Genomic DNA, 24,998 nt, shown 5'->3' with positions numbered 1-24,998 from the left:
ATATCCAAATAGTGTTCCCCACAAATTAAGTCTCGTTTTGTATTTTTAAGTTTATATCCCGAACAAATCTATTAACTGTGCAAAAACCTATCGACACATCATTAGTGAGACTGTTTAAACCTTTTAAAACTTTACAAATCTTTAGCATACCGTAACAGTCTAACTGATTTACTATCATTTTCCCTTTTACACAGGCTCTTTTTCATTTTTTATTGTTTTTGGATTTTGAAATTATATCATGTTTTTTGGCTTTTTGATTTTTTAATGTTTTTGGATTTTCTAAAAAGTATATACAAATATACCTATTATCTCCCCCTAAAGACCAAAACAGGTAAAAAATCGACAAACCATTGCAGATAGATTATCAACATCATCTACAGTGGTATCCTCATCAACGCCAACGATTCCATCCTTCACCGACAAGAGCATCATACCATTAAGTTTTAAAAGATATTTAAAACGTGTTCTATCAAATGCCTTGGTATGTAAATCAGCTTTTTGCTCGTCAGTGTGGATTTTCTCAATTCGTATCAACTTTTTCTCGAAACAATCGCGAATAAAGTGATGACGAATTTCTATATGTTTGGTTTTAGCGTGATGTACCGGATTTTTTGTTATATTAATTGCGGCCTCATTATCAACAAAAAGAGGAGTGTTAAGAAACTGCAAACCGTAATCGCGTATCTGTTGCTGTATCCACAGGATCTGAGAACAGCAACTGCTGGCAGAAATGTACTCTGCTTCACATGTGGATAGCGCCACAGACGTTTGTTTCTTGCACTGCCAGGTGACCAAGCGAGGTCCAAAGAACTGGCATCCTGCAGTTGTTGATTTGGCATTGACTTTGCAGCATCCGAAATCCGAGTCGGAATACCCTTCGAGCGTAAAATCACCTTTTCTAGGATACCACAACCCCAACGATGGAGTTCCCTTCAGGTAGCGTAATATCCTTTTCACAATGATCAAGTGCGAAGCTCTTGGGTTAGATTGAAATCTTGCTGCGAGGCACGTCAGATACATAATGTCGGGTCTTGAAGAAGTTAGATACATCAAAGAACCAATCATGGAACGATAAAGAGTTTCATCTGCCTTATCTCCAGTGAGATCTGGGTGAATTCCATGATTTGTTGCTAATGGGGTTGCCGCAGGAGTAGAACCTGACATTTCTAATTTCTCTAGAATATCATGAACGTACTTTGTTTGGTGTATGAAAATTCCTTCAGGAAGTTGATCAACTTGGAGTCCCAAAAAGAATTTCATTTCCCCCATTGATGACATTTCGAACTTTTGCTTCATCACTTGTTCAAAGTCTTTGCACAAGTCCTCGTTTGTTGACCCAAAAATTATGTCATCCACATAAATTTGTACTATCAGCAAGTGACCGTCGACTATCTTTGTGAAGAGGGTGGCGTCTATTGTTCCCCGGATGAAGTGATTGGCTAGCAAATGCTAAGACAACGTCTCATACCAGGCTCTCGGGGCCTGATGTAAGCGATATAACGCTTTATCCAAGAGATACACTTTATTCTTGTGGTGTGGATCGACAAAACCCGGTGGCTGTCCCACATATACTTCCTCCTTCACTTTGCCGTAGAGAAAGGCCGACTTCACATCAAGCTGGTAGACTTTAAAGTTTTTCCATGATGACGCTAGGAAAATTCTGATTGCTTCTAGTCGTGCCACAGGAGCGTATACTTCGGTAAAGTCATTTCCCTCCTGTTGACTGAAGCCCTGAACAACAAGTCGAGCTTTATTTCTGACCACTACACATCTGTCGTCCCTTTTACACTTGAACACCCATTTGGTGTTGATTTTCCTGTGACCCTTTGGTAAATCCACCAATTTCCAAACACCTAATTTCTCAAACTGGTTCAGCTCTTCTTGCATCGCGTTGACCCAAGAATCTTCAGTAAGCGCCTCTTTGTACGTTCGAGGTTCAATCTGCGAGATAAAACAACATAGTGAAAATTCAGATTGTAGAGGTGCTACTGATGAATAAAAACTAGTAAGCCCTTGGTCAATTTGATGTCTGGTGCGAACTCCTGATTGTAGCTCTCCGATGATCAGCTCCTCCAGATGATATGAAAGAGTTCTGGGCATTACTTCACTCGGAACATCCACATTGCCTTCCAGATTAGTGACATTTTGATTTGCACCTTCTTCACTGATAGGATCAGTTTGTCCTAAGATCTGGATTTGCTCCCCTTCAGATTCAGAATCCCCATGATCAAAAGTTGGACCGATATCAGATGTTGTGTCATCATTTGTTGCCGTCTGATTCTCTGGAGTATCATCATGTTCACTAGTATTACTAGGACCTGCTTCATCATTATTTGAAGTTTTCTGAGATTGCCTAGAATACTGTGCTGGAAATCTTTCTTCTGATGACTCATAGTTTCTAAGAATATCCAGCTCATCAAAGAAGTCTTCTTCATCTTCAGGTTCTTCCATCACATCAAAGGAATCCCACAACGTGTCGTAATGGTAACGCCATGAATCTCCTGGGTTCTGAGGCGGCATCGTATTACCTTGACATTCAACATTTGCAGCTTCAATAATCCGCTTTTCACTTGGAACGAAGACACGACGCAGAGGACTTGCATATCCAACAAATATACCCTCGATGCACTTCGGACCAAATTTTCCAAAAGGTTCTATCACCGTACAAGGTGACCCGAACGGTTCAAGATACTTCAAGTTAGGCTTACGGTTATTGATCAATTCAAAACATGTTTTGTTGACATTCTTCACGGTGAGAACTCTGTTGAGAGTATAGCATGCTGCAGAAACAACTTCAGCCCAAAAATTTATTGGAAGTTTTGAATCTGTGAGCATAGTTTTGGCTGTCTCGATTAGCGTCCGGTTTTTGCGTTCTGCTACTCCATTCTGTTGTGGAGTGTACGGAGCGCTAAACTCATGCAGTATACCTCTTTCTTCACAAAATTCTTCCATCTTGTGGTTTTTGAATTCAGTACCATTATCACTTCTAATTCTTCGGATACGCCTCTGGTACAAATTCTCAATCTTTTTGAATAACACCATTAGACTGTCAAATGTTTCATCCTTTGTCTTCAAGAAAGATACCCAAGAAAATCTAGAATAATCATCCGTGACGACCAAGCAATAGTAATCTCCTGTAATGCTTTTGACATTCACAGGACCAAATAGATCCATGTGAAGTCTTTCCAACGGTCGTGAAACTGAATTGACTTGCTTTTTGGGGTGCGACTTTTTCTTCTGTTTGCCTTTAATGCAACTTATACACTCCCCTTCTAGATGAAACCCTTTTATGTGAACTCCTGTAACCAGATCATTATGCACCAAGTGATTCATTTTTCGAAGACGTATATGCCCCATCTTTCGGTGCCACAATCTTGACTCCTTCTCAGTTGCTTTTGACACAAAACAGTGAGCCTGACCCGTTGTTGTTGTAGCTATTCTCATATCCAACACATACAGGTCGTTGACTCTTGGTGCCCTCATGATGACCCACTCTTCAGGAACAACAAATCCCGGTTTTAGAATCAAACATTCTTTGTCAGTGAAATGAGTGGTGTACTTTCTGTCACAGATCTGAGAAATACTTAGTAGGTTGTTCTCCAGCTCAGCAATGTAATTGACTCTTTCAAACGTTACAATCCCATTCGACAACGTTCCTTCACCAACTATACGACCACCTTGATTACCCGCGAATCCGACATATCCTCCATTTATATTCCTCACATCGTACAACAATGCAGTCTTCCCTGTCATATGTCTGGAAGCTCCACTGTCCATGATCCATCTTGAAACAAGTTGTGGAAGATCCTGCACATATACAAACATGATTAAAACATTTCAATAAAGGATGCCGATACATGCTTTGCGATCAAGGAAGCTCCGGCAATTCAGATTGTTCAGTCAAACGTCGAGTCCACCCAGGCCTCATCAGCCTTAGGTGTAACTTTGACTCTTGCAATTTGAATTTTGAAATTTTCAGCCTTGAGAGGTGGAAAATTTGCATCATAATCAACCGTAATTGATTCTTCAGACTTTTTCACCTCAGAAGTTGAAATTTTCTTCTCACTTTTTGGTTTCCAAACTTGTTGAGATAATGGAACCCTTTTCTTTTCAGGAACACTCATCTTTACCGATGTGGTAGAAGATGATTGTTTTTCCATTTCAGAAATCTTTGATTTTGAACCACTTGCTTTCGTTTCTGCAACTTTTGGCTACCATGTTTGTTGAGTTGTTGCGACCCGTTTGTAAAATTTACCATTTTTAATTTCCATCTTCTTTACGGGTTCAGTTTTGACTTTTGTGTTGTCATTTTTCAAACCCCTTTTCTCAACAATCAATGGAGCCTTTTCTTTCTCATCATTTTTCTTCCTTCGATTTTCAACAACATCAGTCTTAGTCTTCAAGTTGGTGCACTTTCGTGCAATATGCCCAACTTGACTGCATCTGAAACATGTTCGGGCGTCAACAACCCGACTAGTGCCTTCAGATTGAGGTTGTGAACCTTTTTCTTCAAAGAACTCTTTGTTTGATTTTGAAAAGATTTTAGGTTCTTCATTAGAAAATGAACTCGAACTGTTCACAAAAACTTTCTTTTCAACAAATTTCTTGTTTTGAACATTTTTCTTTTGATAAGACTTACCCCCCTGATATCCATCCGACCAATTGTTTCGATTGTTATTAGAAAAACGTGGAGGAATAACGGGTTTCTTGTAGTAAGCGTTATCCTTTTCAAAATTCATTTGTCTTTTTGTTTGGTTCAAACTCTTCACTTTTGTCAGCTCAACTTCGATTGATTTGTAAACATTTTTCAATTTGTTGACATTTACATTCTCAATCGGAAACTCAGTATCCAAAAACAACTTATATGAACCCAACATCTTGTACATGACAAGATTTGGTTCTTCATTTAAGTTGTTCTTGGATTTTTGTTTCGGAATGTATTTATCCAAGAAACAACCATCATCTTCATTTGAATCAGACTCTAAGACACTTTCTGCCATGCTTTTGACAATATCAGTCTGAACACTATCATCAGATGATGCTGCTGAGAATGTAACATCAATCGACTCTGGAAGTTTTATTTCATCTGAATTTTCATCATCATTAACCAGTCCGGACTTTTTCTTTGAGAAATTGTTTAAAACAGATGGTGGGACTTGATGATATCCCACTCCAGTTCCATCCGAAAATACATCTTCGCCAGCTTTGTTTTTCCCGATTGGTTTGGGAACAATGTGCTGCAGAACAAAGCTCGCGGAGTTGTAACTGATTAATTTTAATTGGATGCGTTCATTTTCGATTTTTGCTTCTTGGTATTGAAGCTTCAGATTAGCAATTTCATCCAATTGTTTGTTTATTAACTCCTCTTTCACCCTTAACACACCCGTCAGTTGAACATTTTCTTTTGTTGTTTTCCCATTTCGATCATCCGAATCTTTAACCGTTCGCTTAAGCTTCTCAAAATTTTCAGTGATGTGACGATTTTCAAGAATGAGTTTTTCATTTTCTTTCTTAGTTCTTTCTATGTCACTTTTATCACTTTCAATTTTTTCTGTTAATTCTTTTGCACGATCATTTGAAGCTTTTAGCAATTTATCCCGGTTTAAGATTTGGTTTTCAACCTCTCTGACTCTTCTAGTCAGATCTTCAACCTTTTTGTTGTTGAGATAAGCGATAGTACTACAATCTTTGCAATTTTTCATGCAATTCTTGCAGTCACTTTCGCTTTTGTCTTTCTTACCTGACACTACATTCATGCTTATCTGACTGACCTTGGCATTTGACTCAGTTCCAGAACTAGAATCTTGCACGATCATTTGAAGCTTTTAGCAATTTATCCCGGTTTAAGATTTGGTTTTCAACCTCTCTGACTCTTCTAGTCAGATCTTCAACCTTTTTGTTGTTGAGATAAGCGATAGTACTACAATCTTTGCAATTTTTCATGCAATTCTTGCAGTCACTTTCGCTTTTGTCTTTCTTACCTGATACTACATTCATGCTTATCTGACTGACCTTGGCATTTGACTCAGTTCCAGAACTAGAATCTACCTCTAGTTCTTTTGCAGCTAGAACTTGTCTGCCATCTTCATCAAATTTTCGCTGTGAGCTCCTGTGATGTATCTATCACACCATCATCGATCTTCTTTTCTGCCAATTTCGCCTTTTCTTCTTTCTCTTCCACTTTCTTTTCACCTTCACCCCACCATTCTCTTTGTCTAGCTTCCTCTTCTTCAGCATATTGCTGGATGATTGCATCAACACTGAGTGAACTTGGATCGATTGCGATATTACCTTGAGGATCAAGATAACATTCTCTGTCTGGATCCCACCTTTTAGCCCTTTTTGCTTCCTTGTAAATGGTATAGATTCTACTTACTTTTGTTTGGGCTTTCATTCTTCTATTCACAAACTTTTCTTCTTCTGTTCTTGTATCTTTGAACGGAAAAATCTTTCCTGCTGCGAATGCGTAACCAACTGCATCTTCTTCAGGTAATATCTCACTCCAGTCGTATCCCTCATCATCATGAATGACTGCTAGAGCTCTTGACTTTTCCTTTTCTTTTTCTTCGATCTGCTTCAGCCTTAGAGGTTCCGATTTGTTCTGATGATAAACGGCTTTCTTATAATAATCTTCTCGGAACAGATTAGCCGATTCATCAGCATACTCGTTTCTGCATTCTCGTTTAAAGTGACCTTTTTGTTTACATTTGAAACATGTCACTTTAGACTTATCGAAACCCAATTTGGTAGATGGACCACCAATTGTTTTCCTGCCAGTTATTTCCATGAAGCGTTGTGCTCGACGAACAGCACTGGCCATAGCCCAACGAATATCAATTAGCTCCATTTCTTCAGGATCTATTTGATCGTAGTCTTCCTTCGTCAGGTTGGTGTTACCTATCTTCCCAGCAACTAAACCCTCATATGAATCCAATACTGTAACACCTCGAAAAATTTCGTCCAATAATGCATTGACACGTGTCATAGACTTTGCATATGCGAAAACATACTTTAGAGGGACTAAAGTTGACAAACAGTGAAAACTATGGAACGTAAGGGTCCAAAGTGTCAACAATGGATAAATAGACTCTATAATAACCCTACATGGTGTTTATAACCCTAAACGGATAGATCATGGATCATACGAAGCGAAAAATGCACGAAAGTGAGGAATTACAAACTATAGGGACTAAAAGTGTCAACATGTTGAATTTATACCTCTGAGTGACCTTTTGGCAGCCCCGAAGCTTTGTAATGATAAAATATACTCACTAGATTATGTGGTAAAAATTTCATGAAGTTTCGTTATCGTATGAGAAAGTTATGGCCAAAACCGTACTTGAGGGGTTAAAAGCGTCAACGTCGAATTTCATGACTTTTCGGGTGAGCGCAAAGTTAACCAAGGACATTACCATGTTGGTAAATGTTCCAAGGTTCCTAAAAACCAAGTTTGAGGGTTTACGAGTCAAGATAAATGGCCAAAACCTCGTTTACGAAGAACAGGGACCAAAACTGCAACTTTTAAGCAAAGTTTGGAAGCTGCAGACCCCAGGCGCCCGCCTGAGGCCTTACGCGGGCCGCGACCCAGCGCCCAGATGCAGAATTCGCGAATCAGTTGTATTTGGTCCGATTTTGTGAGTGTTTAACAGCTAGCATCACCTCCCATTTGCACCAATCAACCCTCATGCATGTATGGACACCTGGGGTACTCTCCAAACACCTGAATTTCCTTTATAATCAGATCAAAGCTTCATTTTTGAGGCACTTGTGTAGTAATCAAGAACACCACAAACTTGGAAGAATTCACAAGGCATTTCCAGGAGCATTCTGATCGACAAGGCAGCCTCATAGTGATTCCTAAGCTTCATTAGGACTCTTGTAAGCATCCATAACTTCCTCTAATCCGTTCTAGCATAGATTTTTAGCCAAAAGTCAATCCGTAGTAAAAATAGTTTGACTTTTCGATTAAACGAATTTGGCTCAGTCATTTCTCAAATTGAAAGTACCTATAAGTTGGTATTTATGTGGGAAACAAACCCTCAAAAGGGTATTCTCTGATTCCCACTCTAAGCATGCTATTTGTCAAGTCAAAGTTGTTCTTAAAAAGTCAACAGAACTTGTTTTTGCAAAATATAGCATAAATGGTAATGTAGATGACATGCAATCAGTTTGATCATCAAAATGACTTTATAATAAATGCAAGAATATGTTTTATCATGATTAGCTCGAAAATCTTTAGTATAAACTCGGATCGGAACCGAAAGTCTTATAAAACGACTTTTTCGTTGACTCTCGATTCGGAACCATGCATGCATGTTTGAGATCTGTATTAGAGTTTATTTTTGACCATTTTTATTTAAGTCTAACTCTCTGGAATTTTTACAACTTGAGTCTATGCTTAACCGATTCATATGCATGTTTCCGATTATGCTTAAAAGTTGACTATTTTGTCCTTTTTGATATAAAACGTGATTTTTAGAAAAGTGAAAGAGCAGAAATCTTTATTACTGATTTATAAACTTGCACCGAAAATTTGAGATCAGTTGGAGGTCCAGATTTTGAGTTATGGCCGATATCGTAAAACTATAGCTTTATGTTAAAGAAACGGCGCATTTAGCGTATAACCTATTTAAGGCCACTTTTTGATATAAAACTTTTTAACCACTGATGTTATATAATATTTTGGGATTTTTGAAGATTTTTATTTAATTTTTGGCTGATCGTATCATAGGTCGCTAAGTTGATTCGGTTAATGCCGGTTTTGACCTTTTAAGCCATAAAATGAGTTTTATGCATTCTTTTGACCCCAAACCTTTTTCTACTGATTTTATTTGTTAAATAGATTATTTTGAGCATTCTGGAAATATAAAAATCTCAGCTTTCTTTTAAAAACCCGGAAACGGCTCTAAATCGCCTTTCTAAGCGTTTTTAACGCCTAGTATGCGTTATACCCATATTAAACATATAAGGATTATACCTACTGATGTATTTAGCATATTTTTATAAAATAACAGTAAGTATAAGTTTTTGAACTCAGATTTCCAGTTTTGACATTTTTAGCCCTTGTGAAATTACCAAAATACCCCTAAGGTGCATAGTTTGATTTTAAATGATAAGTTTTGTATATGGGTCATACCCTACTGTTATAATATGTCAAATTAAGTATATTTACTGTATAAATCAGACCTGTAACTCAGATTTCCAATTTGACTCTTTTATAATCTTTTAAATGACCAAAATGCCCTTATAAGGCATAAATTGAGTTTAAATTCATTCGGGGCATAATGGAACATAACTTGCTGATATTATATCATATTTAAAGCATATTATCTCAGGGAACTTGCATATGACTCTTTTGGCTACCCGTAACGCTCTTTTAGCACTCGGTTCGGTTTATGTAACTAGTTTGCATAAATTGATCGAAACGGGTCAAACGTTATCATTTTTGTCTCAAAATCCAGAATGTATTTAGTATACCCATATTATACAAGTATTCAAACTTGTCGGGTCTAAAACACATTCTATCCGGTCTTCGCTTAATCGTGCGCTTGAACCGTATCGTCCTTAAAACTAACCGGTCAAGCTTAGGCTTAAATAAAAGACCCGTTAGGAATCTAATAGGTTATTATAAACCTTTGTTCCAGAATAGGAGGCCCAGTAAAAGCTATCTTCACTTGCCAATTGTGATTCATACTTACTAAGGTAAATACTTTTTAACTTATTTTCCCTATACGGGCTTGGGTTACGGTATATAGAATACCGCTTGATCGAGCGTACAAAATCTTGCACCCTTGGGTGTTCAATTGAATAATTTTGATCGGCTCGTTTAAACAGGCTTGTTTTACTTTAAGCCTTTGGGGGGTTAATGACCATGTCCCGGATATCCTTGGCATTATCTTATGAGATGGCCACGACCAGAGCATGGGGTGTAGGCGTACACCCGTCGTGTATAACTCTTTAATGTGGTGTGTCTATTAATCTTTAACCCGGACAAGATCCCGGGCTACTGAACGCACGAGTAACATGTAATTCGTTCACAAGATTATATTGCATAATTATCCCAAGTTATAAAAATATTTTTATGCCATGTGCATTTAAATCAATTTTCAATCATTTTCAAAATGAGTCAGTTAATTGTATTTATCAGTGTAACTGACGTATTTTCCCAAAAGGTTAAGTGCAGGTACTACACGTACTAGGCTGGCTGTCTCCTAGAGCGTCCACAATAGTCTCGCAAGCTCGGACGACAATAAAACTGTTGAACAATTATCTTATTTTATTTGATCCGCCTGTGGATCCGTTTCAACTACTCGTGATATTTAATATTACATTTTATTTAAAGTTGAAATGAATCTATTTTTGCTTCCGCTGTGCATTATTATATTGTGTTGTTTGTCTATGATGATGCCAACTACGTCACCATACCCTCCACCGGGCCCACCGGTGACACGTGGAAATGGGGGTGTGACAGGTTGGTATCAGAGCCAACGCTGAGGGAATTAAACACTAGACTTCTGTGTTTAATCTCAGTTACACAATTGCACATTCCTCGATTTTCGAGTCTAGACAAAGAACTTAGGAAATGTTCAAATTTCTTTTATTTTCTAACTTTGTCTTATATATTATGTTGTGCCACTTGTTTGATTTTTGACAGGTTCAAGATGCCGCCACGTGTACGAGGAAGGGGACGAGGAGCATTCGCCACCTCTCATGACCATGAAGCTGGGCCCTCGCATAGGCGAACCCCATCAGGATCCCATAACGCGGATGCCCGTAACCTTTGGAGATCGTTCGCTGAACCCGCCAGGCACTCACTGAGTACCTCACCTTCCCTACCACACTCTTTTGGGCCTCATTCTGAAAATGAGCCCCACAACTCCCACCAATCCTACATTCCTTTTCACCAGTCACCTTTTGATTACACAGCACCTGTCTATCAGGGCCTGTGCAACCCTGATGATTACTTGGGAGAACCAGTGGGTCATAACCCACTTGGACCTGAAGACCACTTTCCGGGTGGCAACGAGATGGAGGTCGATGAGGATACCGATCCTTCCATGCCACCGTCCGGTACACCGAACCACCCCATTGAGATTTCAGATGGGTCACCGTTCAGGGGATCACCTTACAATGGTCCCGACAGTTTCGAGGAGAGATTCAAGCAGCACGAATGGGTTTATACCCCTAGTTACCATAACTCTCCCATGCACCAGTCCTACCACAGCTCTCCTGTGCACTCACAACATCACTCCCAGCAGCAGCTTCAGCAGCAGCCTCAGCAGCAGCAGGACCCTTCTGAGGGTTTCTGGCGCGACGTAGTCACTCCGCCGCCGCCACCACCTCCGGTTTTGCCTCCTCCGCCTCAGAGGCGAAGGGGAAGGAACGCCCGGATGTCCACACGAGGAGGGATACGCATCGGCACCCCTCCACATTCAGGTAGCAGCCGATACTCGCCCCTTCATGAGGAGCCAGAGATGGGGGAATCTTCGCATCCCGTCTCAGAAGTTACTTCTGCGCCTATCGCGCCACCACCACCACGGGATTTTGGGAACCCAATCCCCGCTTATGCTAGCGCGGCCGCATTTAATCCCATTGAGCCGACTTTTCCCCCAGGTTATGACTATACAGGGGATCCCTACTGGATAGCTTCGGGCTACAACCCTCTCAATCAGGAGAGTGCTTTTGGAGGTCCCTGGGCTACGGGACAATCGACTTTTGGATACTTATCGCATGGATACCAGCAGCCGCAGCCTCCTCAACCACCGCAGTATCAGCCACCGCCGCCGGCGCCGATGATGTCGCCACCGCAAGTTCAAGAAATCCTTCAGGGGATAAACGACGTGCGACGTGAATTGCGACATGAAATGCGGGAAGATCGCCGACATAACCGCAGAATGTTTAAGAAGATGGTTGACTTGATCAAGGGTAAAGGCAAGAAGGATTATTAAATCCTTTGTTTGTTAGCTTATGTACTCATGTCCCTGCGAGGACATTTGTTCTGTACTCTACCTCTGCGTGGGCATATTTCTCTTTCCTGTTCTACCCCTGCGTGGGTATGTTTGTTTCTGTTTAACCCCTGCGTGGGTTTGTTTGTTTGTTTTGTTTGTTATTTGCTTAGCTCCTGCGTGGGCATGTTATTTGAGTAAAAGTCCCGTTTAGGGCAAAGTTGTACTAGTCTATTTTATATAAAATGGTTAATTTAAGTTTTTCATTTTATCTACATGCATGAATATAATATACAAATAAATGAAAAATATCAATTATTATTTTAATTTACCATTTTAATAAGAATCTTAAAAAGGTAAAACCTAGCCTGAATGTCTTATTAAAAGGCCTGGCCAATATGGTAAAACCTGGTTAAAAAGATTCAAATCTCCGTTAACATCTGTAAACATGTTAACATTCTTGGCTAGCGTGATCTGTAAAATCACACAAGTCACCCTTTTTAATAAATTGTCCAAAATTATATTGTACACATGTCTAATTATGACTTGATGCCTACGGGTTATGACTAATGTCATATAAAACAAAAAGGCAGCCGTGGTTTATGGACTCCCTGCCAAGCAAAGGATTATTTGTTTTAATTATACAATTCTAATCCTATAAAAATTCTAAATTTAAAATTTAGAAGTTTGTCCAAGTGACTAGGCCAATTGTGCCAATATATATATTTCATTCTATGATAAAGTTGTTAATAAAAGTGCTGAATGGAATTAAATAAATTAACTAGTATGGCTTTATCACCATGGTTAATAAATCGTCAAGAACGATAATACTGTTAGGTTTCTAAATAGACCTTGTCCTTACTTTTATGTAGCTCCTAAAGCTACATGGCCAAGTCGGAAGAAACAAACAGTCATTCTGAGGAAAACCCAGATAATACTAAGATTCATGTAACTGGTGCGGAACTACAAGCACTGGTAGAAAGTGCTGTTGCCAGGGCCATTGATAGGCAATTCAGAGAATCGAGCGGGACTCGAAGTAGGACCCGAACTGTACCACGTTCCAAATCCAAGAAGCATTCAGAGGCACATAGCAAGCCGCCCTCTAAGAATGATGTGTCTAAGAAAGAGGAGCTAAAGAAGGATGATGAGGATAACCACTCCTCTAACCACAGTAGTATCCCGAAACAGGAGATCAAGCAGAAACATGAAACGCACAGCAAGTCCTGTACGTATAAATATTTCGTTTCATGCAAACCCAGAGATTTTACTGGGGAGAAAGGAGCGGTCGACTGTATGACCTGGTTAGATGAGATGGATACGGTTGTAGATATCAGCGGGTGTGCTGATCGGGATGTGGTGAAATACGTGTCCCAATCATTCAAAGGGGACGCACTGGTGTGGTGGAAATCTCTTTTGCAAGCTGCCGGTAAGGCCACCCTTTATAGTATGTCATGGGATCAGTTTGTAGCCCTGATCAAAGAAAATTTCTGCCCACAACATGAGGTGGAAAGGATCGAATCAGATTTTGTATCCCTAGTGATGAAGAACCTCGACTGCCAGGCATACCTTACCACTTTCAACACTCTATCTCGACTAGTGCCATACCTGGTAACCCCAGAGCCGAGAAGGATCGCCCGTTTTATTGGGGGTTTGGCACCAGAGATCAAGGCGAGCATTAAGGCACCGAGGCCTACAACGTTCAGATCAGTAGCTGATCTATCTCTCTCTCTCTCTCACCCAAGATGTAGTCATGTTGAGAGCTCTTAAGAACTCAGAGGAGAACAAGAGGAAACGTGAGGACGACACCTCACGAAGATCGGAGAAAAGACACCGAGGGAATAAAGACCACAGGAAAGGGTCGGGATTTAAGAGAGATGGGCAACAATCAGGGGATAAGCCCCGATGCAAGACCTGCAAGAAACACCATTTTGGGAAGTGTCGTTTAGAATCAAAATCCCAGTCTCACGCAAAACGATGTGGAATCTGTAAATCCACCGACCATACAGCCTTGGAATGCAAGAAGCTAAAGGATGCAACTTGTTATGGTTGCAATGAGAAAGGGCACATCCGACCTAATTGCCCAAAGAATGCTAAGAAAGCCGATGAGGGAAAGAAGACCAATGCAAGAGTCTTCAAAATGGACGCTAAGGAAGCAGTTCAGGACGACAACGTCATTACAGGTACTTTTCTTGTAAATGATGTTTTTGCTAGAGTTCTATTTGATTCAGGAGCAGATAAGTCATTTGTAGATGATAAGTTCTGTAAGTTATTAAACCTACCTGTTAAAACCTTAAGTGTGAAGTATGAGGTGGAATTAGCCGATGGAACCATAGAAACCGCCTCAACTGTCTTAGATGGATGTGTTATATCCATTAGGAATCATTCTTTCCCACTATCCTTGCTTCCCTTTAAGCTAGCAGGATTCGATATAGTGATAGGCATGGATTGGTTATCGCATAACCAAGCCCAGATTCTGTGCAACAGAAAGCAAGTGGTAGTTAGAACTCCGTCTGGTGAGTCACTCACTATCCAAGGAGATACCCAGCATGGATTGCCGGAGCAAGTGTCCATGCTCAAAGCATCCAGATGCCTGCAGAAGGGTTGTGTCATTTATATGGCACAAGTTACTATTGATGAGCCAAAGCCAAAGATCAAAGACATCCCTGTCATCTCAGAATACCCTGAAGTATTTCCTGAAGAACTCCCCGGTTTGCCACCGGATAGGCAAGTGGAGTTTCGAATAGACATCATTACAGGTGCAGCGCCAGTAGCAAGAGCACCATATAGGTTGGCACCAACGGAGATGAAGGAGTTAAGGACGCAGTTAGACGACCTGTTAGCTAAAGGTTTTATTAGACCTAGCTCGTCTCCTTGGGGAGCGCCAATCTTGTTCGTTAAAAAGAAGGATGGATCGATGCGTCTGTGCATCGATTACCGTGAGCTTAATAAAGTCACTATCAAGAATAGGTATCCTTTACCCAGGATCGACGATCTGTTCGATCAGTTGCAAGGAGCAAGCTACTTTTCAAAGATCGACTTGAGGTCAGGCTATCACCAGTTGAAGGTCAAGGATGAAGATGTACACAAGACAGCGTTTAGGACTCGTTATGGACATTACGAGTTCCTAGTGATGCCTTTTGGGCTCACTAACGCACCAGCCGCATTCATGGATCTCATGAATCGCGTCTGCAAGCCTTATCTGGATAAATTCGTCATCGTCTTTATTGACGACATCCTTATCTACTCGAAGAACCAAGCCGACCATGAGAAACACCTTCGTTGTATTCTCAAACTTCTACATCATGAGAAACTTTATGCCAAATTTTTGAAGTGTGAATTTTGGCTTCGAGAAGTCCAATTCCTTCGACATGTGGTAAGTGAGCGTGGTATCCAAGTAGATCCCGCTAAGGTAGAAGCAGTTATGAATTGGCAAGAGCCAAAGACTCCTATCGAAATTCGCAGTTTCCTCGGATTAGCAGGATACTATAGGCGATTCATCGAGAACTTTTCGAGGATTGCTGCGCCCCTAACTTCGTTGACTCGTAAGAAGATTAAGTTTGATTGGGGCCCTAAGCAGCAGGAATCCTTTGACATTTTGAAGAAGAAGTTGAGCAATGCCCCAGTGTTAACATTGCCTGATGGTATAGAGGAATTTGTGGTGTATTGCGATGCATCACACACTGGTATGGGTTGTGTACTCATGCAGAGAGGCAAGGTCATTGCCTACGCTTCCCGACAGCTAAAAGTGCACGAAAAGAACTACACCACCCACGACTTGGAACTGGGTGCCGTTGTATTTGCATTGAAGCTATGGAGACATTACTTGTATGGAACCAAGTGTATAATTTATTCGGATCACAAGAGCCTTCAGCACTTGTTCAATCAGAAGGAATTGAACATGCGACAAAGGCGATGGATGGAAACTTTAAATGATTACGACTGTGAGATAAGATACCATCCAGGCAAGGCAAATGTAGTTGCCGACGCCTTAAGCAGAAAAGAAAGAGTGAAACCGATCAGAATCAATGCCAAGCGCATTGAAATAAGGAATAATTTGAACGAAAGGGTGTTGGCTGCACAGAAGGAAGCTGTGTTGGAAGCTAACTATCCTGAAGAGAAGTTAGGAGTAACTGAGGAGCAGTTATCCTACGACAAAGATGGAATGCTAAGACTAAACGGACGAATATGGGTTCCAGTTTATGGAGGACTTCGGGATGTTATCCTCCAGGAAGCCCACAGCTCTAAATATTCCGTTCATCCTGGAGCTGATAAGATGTACCAGGATCTAAAGGCAAACTACTGGTGGATTGGTTTGAAAAAGTCCGTAGCTGAGCATGTAGCTAAATGTTTGACTTGTGCGCAAGTCAAGGTTGAGCACCAGAAGCCGTCAGGTTTGCTTCAACAACCTGAAATTCCCGAGTGGAAATGGGAAATGGTGACAATGGATTTCATCACCAAGTTACCAAAGACGAGAAAAGGAAATGATACCATATGGGTCATAGTAGATAGACTGACGAAGTCAGCTCATTTTCTACCCATCAAGGAGACGTATAGCTCCGATATGTTAGCTCAATTATACGTTGATAAGATTGTAGCGCTACATGGTATACCCGTATCTATTATCTCCGATAGAGATACTAGATATACGTCGCATTTTTGGAAGAGTTTCCAACAATCATTAGGCACTCGTTTGAATTTTAGTACGGCTTATCATCCTCAGACCGATGGTCAGAGTGAGCGTACTATTCAAACTTTGGAAGACATGCTGCGTGCATGTGCGATCGACTTGGGTGGTAGTTGGGATAAGAACCTACCACTGATCGAATTCTCCTACAACAATAGCTACCATTCCAGCATAAAAGCTGCGCCTTTTGAGGTCTTATACGGTAGAAAGTGTAGATCGCCCATCTGTTGGGCAGAAGTTGGAGATGTCCAACTATCAGGACCAGAAATCGTTTTTGAGACGACGGACAAGATCGTTCAGATTCGCGATCGTTTGAAAGCTGCCAGGGATAGGCAGAAGAGTTATGCGGATCCTAAGCGCAAAGATTTTCACTTCGAGGTAGGTGATAAAGTATTGCTTAAGGTATCACCCTGGAAGGGGGTGATGCGATTTGGTAAGAAAGGCAAGCTAAGCCCGAGATATATAGGACCTTTCGAGATTATCGAACGTGTCGGGTCAGTTGCTTATAAGTTAAACTTGCCTGAAGAACTTAGCGCTATTCATAATGTGTTCCACATCTGTAATTTGAAGAAGTGTTTCGCTGATGAATCACTGGTTATACCGCATACAGATATACACATAGATGAGAGTTTGAAGTTCGTGGAAAAACCATTGTCGATCGAGGATCGACAGGTGAAGAAGCTTCGAAGGAAGTATATAACTATTGTCAAGGTCAAATGGGATGCCCGTAGAGGTCCCGAATACACGTGGGAAGTGGAATCCACGATGAAGGAAAAATACCCTCATTTGTTCCAGTAAATCTCGAGGTCGAGATTTCTTTTAAGGGGGTGAGGATGTAACACCTCGAAAAATTTCGTCCAATAATGCATTGACACGTGTCATAGACTTTGCATATGCGAAAATATACTTTAGAGGGACTAAAGTTGACAAACAGTGAAAACTATGGAACGTAAGGGTCCAAAGTGTCAACAATGGATAAATAGACTCTATAATAACCCTACATGGTGTTTATAACCCTAAACGGATAGATCATGGATCATACGAAGCGAAAAATGCACGAAAGTGAGGAATTACAAACTATAGGGACTAAAAGTGTCAACATGTTGAATTTATACCTCTGAGTGACCTTTTGGCAGCCCCGAAGCTTTGTAATGATAAAATATACTCACTAGATTATGTGGTAAAAATTTCATGAAGTTTCGTTATCGTATGAGAAAGTTATGGCCAAAACCGTACTTGAGGGGTTAAAAGCGTCAACGTCAAATTTCATGACTTTTCGGGTGAGCGCAAAGTTAACCAAGGACATTACCATGTTGGTAAATGTCCCAAGGTTCCTAAAAACCAAGTTTGAGGGTTTACGAGTCAAGATAAATGGCCAAAACCTCGTTTACGAAGAACAGGGACCAAAACTGCAACTTTTAAGCAAAGTTTGAAGCTGCAGACCCCAGGCGCCCGCCTGAGGCCTTACGCGGGCCGCGACCCAGCGCCCAGATGCAGAATTCGCGAATCAGTTGTATTTGGTCCGATTTTGTGAGTGTTTAACAGCTAGCATCACCTCCCATTTGCACCAATCAACCCTCATGCATGTATGGACACCTGGGGCACTCTCCAAACACCTGAATTTCCTTTATAATCAGATCAAAGCTTCATTTTTGAGGCACTTGTGTAGTAATCAAGAACACCACAAACTTGCAAGAATTCACAAGGCATTTCCAGGAGCATTCTGATCGACAAGGCAGCCTCATAGTGATTCCTAAGCTTCATTAGGACTCTTGTAAGCATCCATAACTTCCTCTAATCCGTTCTAGCATAGATTTTTAGCCAAAAGTCAATCCGTAGTAAAAATAGTTTGACTTTTCGATTAAACGAATTTGGCTCAGTCATTTCTCAAATTGAAAGTACCTATAAGTTGGTATTTATGTGGGAAACAAACCCTCAAAAGGGTATTCTCTGATTCCCACTCTAAGCATGCTATTTGTCAAGTCAAAGTTGTTCTTAAAAAGTCAACAGAACTTGTTTTTGCAAAATATAGCATAAATGGTAATGTAGATGACATGCAATCAGTTTGATCATCAAAATGACTTTATAATAAATGCAAGAATATGTTTTATCATGATTAGCTCGAAAATCTTTAGTATAAACTCGGATCGGAACCGAAAGTCTTATAAAACGACTTTTTCGTTGACTCTCGATTCGGAACCATGCATGCATGTTTGAGATCTGTATTAGAGTTTATTTTTGACCATTTTTATTTAAGTCTAACTCTCTGGAATTTTTACAACTTGAGTCTATGCTTAACCGATTCATATGCATGTTTCCGATTATGCTTAAAAGTTGACTATTTTGTCCTTTTTGATATAAAACGTGATTTTTAGAAAAGTGAAAGAGCAGAAATCTTTATTACTGATTTATAAACTTGCACCGAAAATTTGAGATCAGTTGGAGGTCCAGATTTTGAGTTATGGCCGATATCGTAAGACTATAGCTTTATGTTAAAGAAACGGCGCATTTAGCGTATAACCTATTTAAGGCCACTTTTTGATATAAAACTTTTTAACCACTGATGTTATATAATATTTTGGGATTTTTGAAGATTTTTATTTAATTTTTGGCTGATCGTATCATAGGTCGCTAAGTTGATTCGGTTAATGCCGGTTTTGACCTTTTAAGCCATAAAATGAGTTTTATGCATTCTTTTGACCCCAAACCTTTTTCTACTGATTTTATTTGTTAAATAGATTATTTTGAGCATTATGGAAATATAAAAATCTCAGCTTTCTTTTAAAAACCCGGAAACGGCTCTAAATCGCCTTTCTAAGCGTTTTTAACGCCTAGTATGCGTTATACCCATATTAAACATATAAGGATTATACCTACTGATGTATTTAGCATATTTTTATAAAATAACAGTAAGTATAAGTTTTTGAACTCCGATTTCCAGTTTTGACATTTTTAGCCCTTGTGAAATTACCAAAATACCCCTAAGGTGCATAGTTTGATTTTAAATGATAAGTTTTGTATATGGGTTATACCCTACTGTTATAATATGTCAAATTAAGTATATTTACTGTATAAATCAGACCTGTAACTCAGATTTCCAATTTGACTCTTTTATAATCTTTTAAATGACCAAAATGCCCTTATAAGGCATAAATTGAGTTTAAATTCATTCGGGGCATAATGGAACATAACTTGCTGATATTATATCATATTTAAAGCATATTATCTCAGGGAACTTGCATATGACTCTTTTGGCTACCCGTAACGCTCTTTTAGCACTCGGTTCGGTTTATGTAACTAGTTTGCGTAAATTGACCGAAACGGGTCAAACGTTATCATTTTTGTCTCAAAATCCAGAATGTATTTAGTATACCCATATTATACAAGTATTCAAACTTGTCGGGTCTAAAACACATTCTATCCGGTCTTCGCTTAATCGTGCGCTTGAACCGTATCGTCCTTAAAACTAACCGGTCAAGCTTAGGCTTAAATAAAAGACCCGTTAGGAATCTAATAGGTTATTATAAACCTTTGTTCCAGAATAGGAGGCCCAGTAAAAGCTATCTTCACTTGCCAATTGTGATTCATACTTACTAAGGTAAATACTTTTTAACTTATTTTCCCTATACGGGCTTGGGTTACGGTATATAGAATACCGCTTGATCGAGCGTACAAAATCTTGCACCCTTGGGTGTTCAATTGAATAATTTTGATCGGCTCGTTTAAATAGTCTTGTTTTTCTTTAAGCCTTTGGGGGGTTAATGACCATGTCCCGGATATCCTTGGCATTATCTTACGAGATGGCCACGACCAGAGCACGGGGTGTAGGCGTACACCCGTCGTGTATAACTCTTTAATGTGGTGTGTCTATTAATCTTTAACCCGGACAAGATCCCGGGCTACTGAACGCACGAGTAACATGTAATTCGTTTACAAGATTGTATTGCATAATTAGCCCAAGTTATAAAAATATTTTTATGCCATGTGCATTTAAATCAATTTTCAATCATTTTCAAAATGAGTCAGTTAATTGTATTTACCAGTGTAAACTGACGTATTTTCCCAAAAGGTTAAGTGCAGGTACTACACGTACTAGGCTGGCTGTCTCCTAGAGCGTCCACAATAGTCTCGCAAGCTCGGACGACAATAAAACTGTTGAACAATTATCTTATTTTATTTGATCCGCCTGTGGATCCGTTTCAACTACTCGTGATATTTAATATTAAATTTTATTTAAAGTTGAAATGAATCTATTTCTGCTTCCGCTGTGCATTATTATATTGTGTTGTTTGTCTATGATGATGCCAACTACGTCACCATACCCTCCACCGGGCCCACCGGTGACACGTGGAAATGGGGGTGTGACAAATACAGATGCCAAGAAAATCATCTGTTGTTTCGCCGACTCCTCACTAAAATTCTGACCATTTTTCAAGTCAACTGCAATGTTACATTGAAAAACATTCTTTGGTGCATTTTGCTGTTGGCTTGATGTGCTTGAAGATGGTCCTTGACTTGTAGTGTTAGAAGACATTCCTCCATGAAAACCACTGTGTGAGGTTTCTTGAGTCATTGATTGTGAACTTTCTGCAGTGAAGGCTGTTTTCGGAGATCCTGTCTTTTGAATCAAGCTCTTTGGATAATAAAGTTCCACATTTTGATGATATAAAGAGTGATTGACTTTATGTGTTTTCTTTATTTCGAGCTCATGACTCTCAAGTTTCTCTATCAGCAAATCAACTGTCAGAACACTTGGCTGGATTGTATTCTTGATCATCATTGCGAAGTATTGCCAATCCATTTCGTCTGGAAAGGAATCAAATAACTTGTCTACAAGCTCCTCTTGTGTAAAAACAATTCCATGCCTGGCCAACTCAAGCTTTAGATGCCCGAAACGTTCAATCATTTTTGGAACAGACTCATTTTTAAGACAACCAAACAGATCAAATTCCTTTTTCAGCAGTTTCTTTTTGTTTTTAATGATTTTTGCAGTACCGACACATTTCTTTTGTAATTTATCCCAAAGATCCTTTGCGTTTGAATAATCAATTAGTGAGATAATATCTTCTCTCACTGATTGGTTAATCAACGCTAGGCATTTTTGTTCTGCCACAAAATATTCAATCTCTTCACTTTCTGACATGTTCTCAAAGTCTTCTCTTCCATTGTTAAAACCATTTTTAAGCTTTTCCAACTGGGATACGCGAAGGCTTTCAACCATTCCTCGAATCGCTTTGCCCACCGGTTATAATCTTCAATTGCTAACAGCTTTGGTGGCTTATTGTAGGTTCCATAAGCGCTTTCCACACTAAGTGCTTCTGTCAACGTCTTTCTCGTACTTGGAGTATTCTCATTTGTTCGGTTTGTTGAATCATCTCCACCATTGCCAGCAAACGCATACATTTCACTGAATGGGTTCATGAATTCTTCCATTGTTAAGTACCTGAGATATTTATCAAACACTTAGTAAATTTTTGAATTTCAAAGATGTAAACACAAGGACACTTGGATCGAATGGTTCGTTCGATCGACCAACACACCCACAATCGGCTGGCTCGTTCGATCGAGTGACTCGTTCGATCGGCTGACAAACACAACTATGTAATCAGTACACAATAACTGTCCGATCGAGTGGCGTATTCGATCGGCTAGCAATATGATGTCAGCAACAATGTCAAAAGTCAACAATGCTGTCTGATCGAATTGCTCGTTCGATCGGCTAACATTGATGATGTCAGCAACACTTGAGAATATCTGAACAGTTATGCAACTGGAATGATGACGTCAACAAGTACAAGAATCGGCTAGGTCGTTCGACCGGCTGACATCAGCAAACATGAACAGTTTTCCATGGATTTTGATCAATTTGAACAAGTTTTAGATTGAATTTGATTGTGAAACTTTGTAGGATTGTAATTCTAATGATTGCGATTTGATTGATAGCAAATTTGTCAGTTTTTAACCGTAAAATTTCACTGAATTTTAAGTTTTTCTGGTTTTATGATGTAAAAGTGAAAAGTAAAGCTAGATCTGAGAAGAATATAGAAGAATCGGTCAAATTTCCGATGAAATTTGAGTCGGAATGATAGAAATAGCAAATTTTCGGTGAAATTTGTTTCTGACACAGCAAACACGACTTGAATTCCGGTGAATTCGTCTCTAAATCAACAAGAACGGCTTGAATTCCGATGAATTCGTCTCTGTAGGTCTCGATTCAGCTTCCTAAAGCTCTGATACCACTTGTTGGTCCCTCTGATGGGATCTTCCTGTTCTTAAACGTAGTTGAATCGTAAAGTGATTAATGCACGGAATTCATGTAATCACGTAGTAGATATACAAAGACAATATTCTACTCTGAATCACCGTCTGAGATTCTATTGAATGATGTGAAAGTGTACAAGAACCAGAAAGAACTCAGACATACAAAAGGTAGGTAGCAAGTGAAAGTGTCAAAAGGTTCTAAATAAACTAACCTACCGGCTATTTATAGGCAAGGACAGAATAAGAGAGTGCTGGCCGATCGGCTGGGCTAGCCGATCGGCTGACAATGCTAACCAATCGAGTAGCCTGCTCGATCGGCCGGGCTATCCGATCGGCTGGGCTAGCCGATCGGCTGGCATCAGTAGCACTTAACAAAAACTACACCGATTCTGTCCTGCTTTACATACAAACAAACAAAACATACACACAACTATACAAAATACGACTACATGTTGACGGAAGCTACAGACGTTATTGCACTAACAATTACCTATATGATAACTTGAATTGTCTTGCAAAATGAAGTGCATTAAATTGATCTTGGTAATGTAATTCCAATCTAATACTTATAAATGAAGTTAATGATATATGGTATTCTCTCATTTCATTTATTTTCATCTACTGTCATGTGGCATTCTCTTATTTAATTTACTAGCGGTAAGATCCGTGTGCAAACACGGGTCGTTTCTTAGAAAACCATGCATAACACATATTGACAGAACATATAGATATGTGTATTGATATTTTACCAAAAGTGTTATTTATTACAGCTAAAAGACAACTATATAAGTAAATATAAAAGATTTTAACAAACTTAATAAAAGATGTCTAACAAACTTAAAGTTTAGATTGTGCAAACACGAGTGATTTCTTAGAAAACCATGCATAACAAATATAAACGATGATTATAGTTATATTTATATAGACTTATAAATAAAATAAATAAATAAGTCAGTCAGTAAATACTTAAAGTTTAGAGTACAAAAACTTAAAGTTTAGATTCTGTTGAGTCTTGTTTCTCTTCTGTAAATGTCTGAAAAACCATTTTGATGATGTAATCTTCTTGGGCCTTGTCTTCTTTTGTTAATTCATTCATCTGCTTTTCTTTACTTCTTTGATAAAGGATGCTACCATGTGGAGCAGTGGGTCTCCTGATTGGCAATTTTTGTTGTTTCACTGGAACCACTGCTTCCGGATAATCAGGCTTTTTAGGAGCAGTGGGATCTCTCTTCTTTAACTCTTCCAACTTTTTATAGGTAGCAAACACCTTTTCTTCTCTCCACCTTGTAACCTGCTTTCTTGACCCATAATCAGCAGTTATCAGTTCTTCTTTCATTCTTTTCAGTTTCAAGGTCCTTTCTGGTACATTGTTTGTTATCTTTCTCCTTTTGTGCTTTGGAGAAGTTGGTGGTTTATTTATGATTTCAGTGGCAGAGATTGAAGTAGTTGGTATCTGCTTAACACCTGTTGAAACAACTGGTTTTCCAACCACTGTGGTCACTACAACAGTTGATGTGTCAATTGTTGTTTTCTGCTTTTTCGCAGCTGGATTTTGTGATGGTGATATTGTTTTTGGTATGACAGTGGATTGACTGTGGGTTGATGTAGTAGTGATGGCAGTTGTTGAGATAACATCTGTTGAAACAACTGAAGTACCAACAACTGTTGATACAACATGGGTTTTAACATCTGTTGGTTTGGAGGTTTGATGACATGAAATTTTGGGAATTTGAGGAGTTTGTTTGGTGGTTTTGGAAGGTGTGGTTTTGCGTTGACTTACTTTTCTGGTAGGCTGTCTTCTTTTAGGTTTAGAAGTACCCTACTCTTCTTTTTCCATCAAAACTTTCTTCTCCTCCTCAAACTTTTTAGATCCTTTCATGTTTACCTTTAATGCAGCAAATGCATTTTGAGTCTCATCAACCTTTTTGGAACCATCTGGTCTTGGGATTTCTACCACAAGTTTGGACATTCGATCTGCTGGCATGTATAAACCATCTTTTTTCCCTTCTTCCCTCTAGTTTTCTCCCACTTTTTGACATCATCAGGATTTTCAACAAAGATGATTGAAGGAGGAGCAGTGCCAGTAGTTTGAAGCAGATGAGCTTTAA

This window comes from Helianthus annuus, chromosome 2 (assembly GCF_002127325.2).
Source record: "Helianthus annuus cultivar XRQ/B chromosome 2, HanXRQr2.0-SUNRISE, whole genome shotgun sequence".
Lineage (NCBI taxonomy): Eukaryota > Viridiplantae > Streptophyta > Magnoliopsida > Asterales > Asteraceae > Helianthus > Helianthus annuus.
This window is presented reverse-complemented; position numbering follows the sequence as displayed.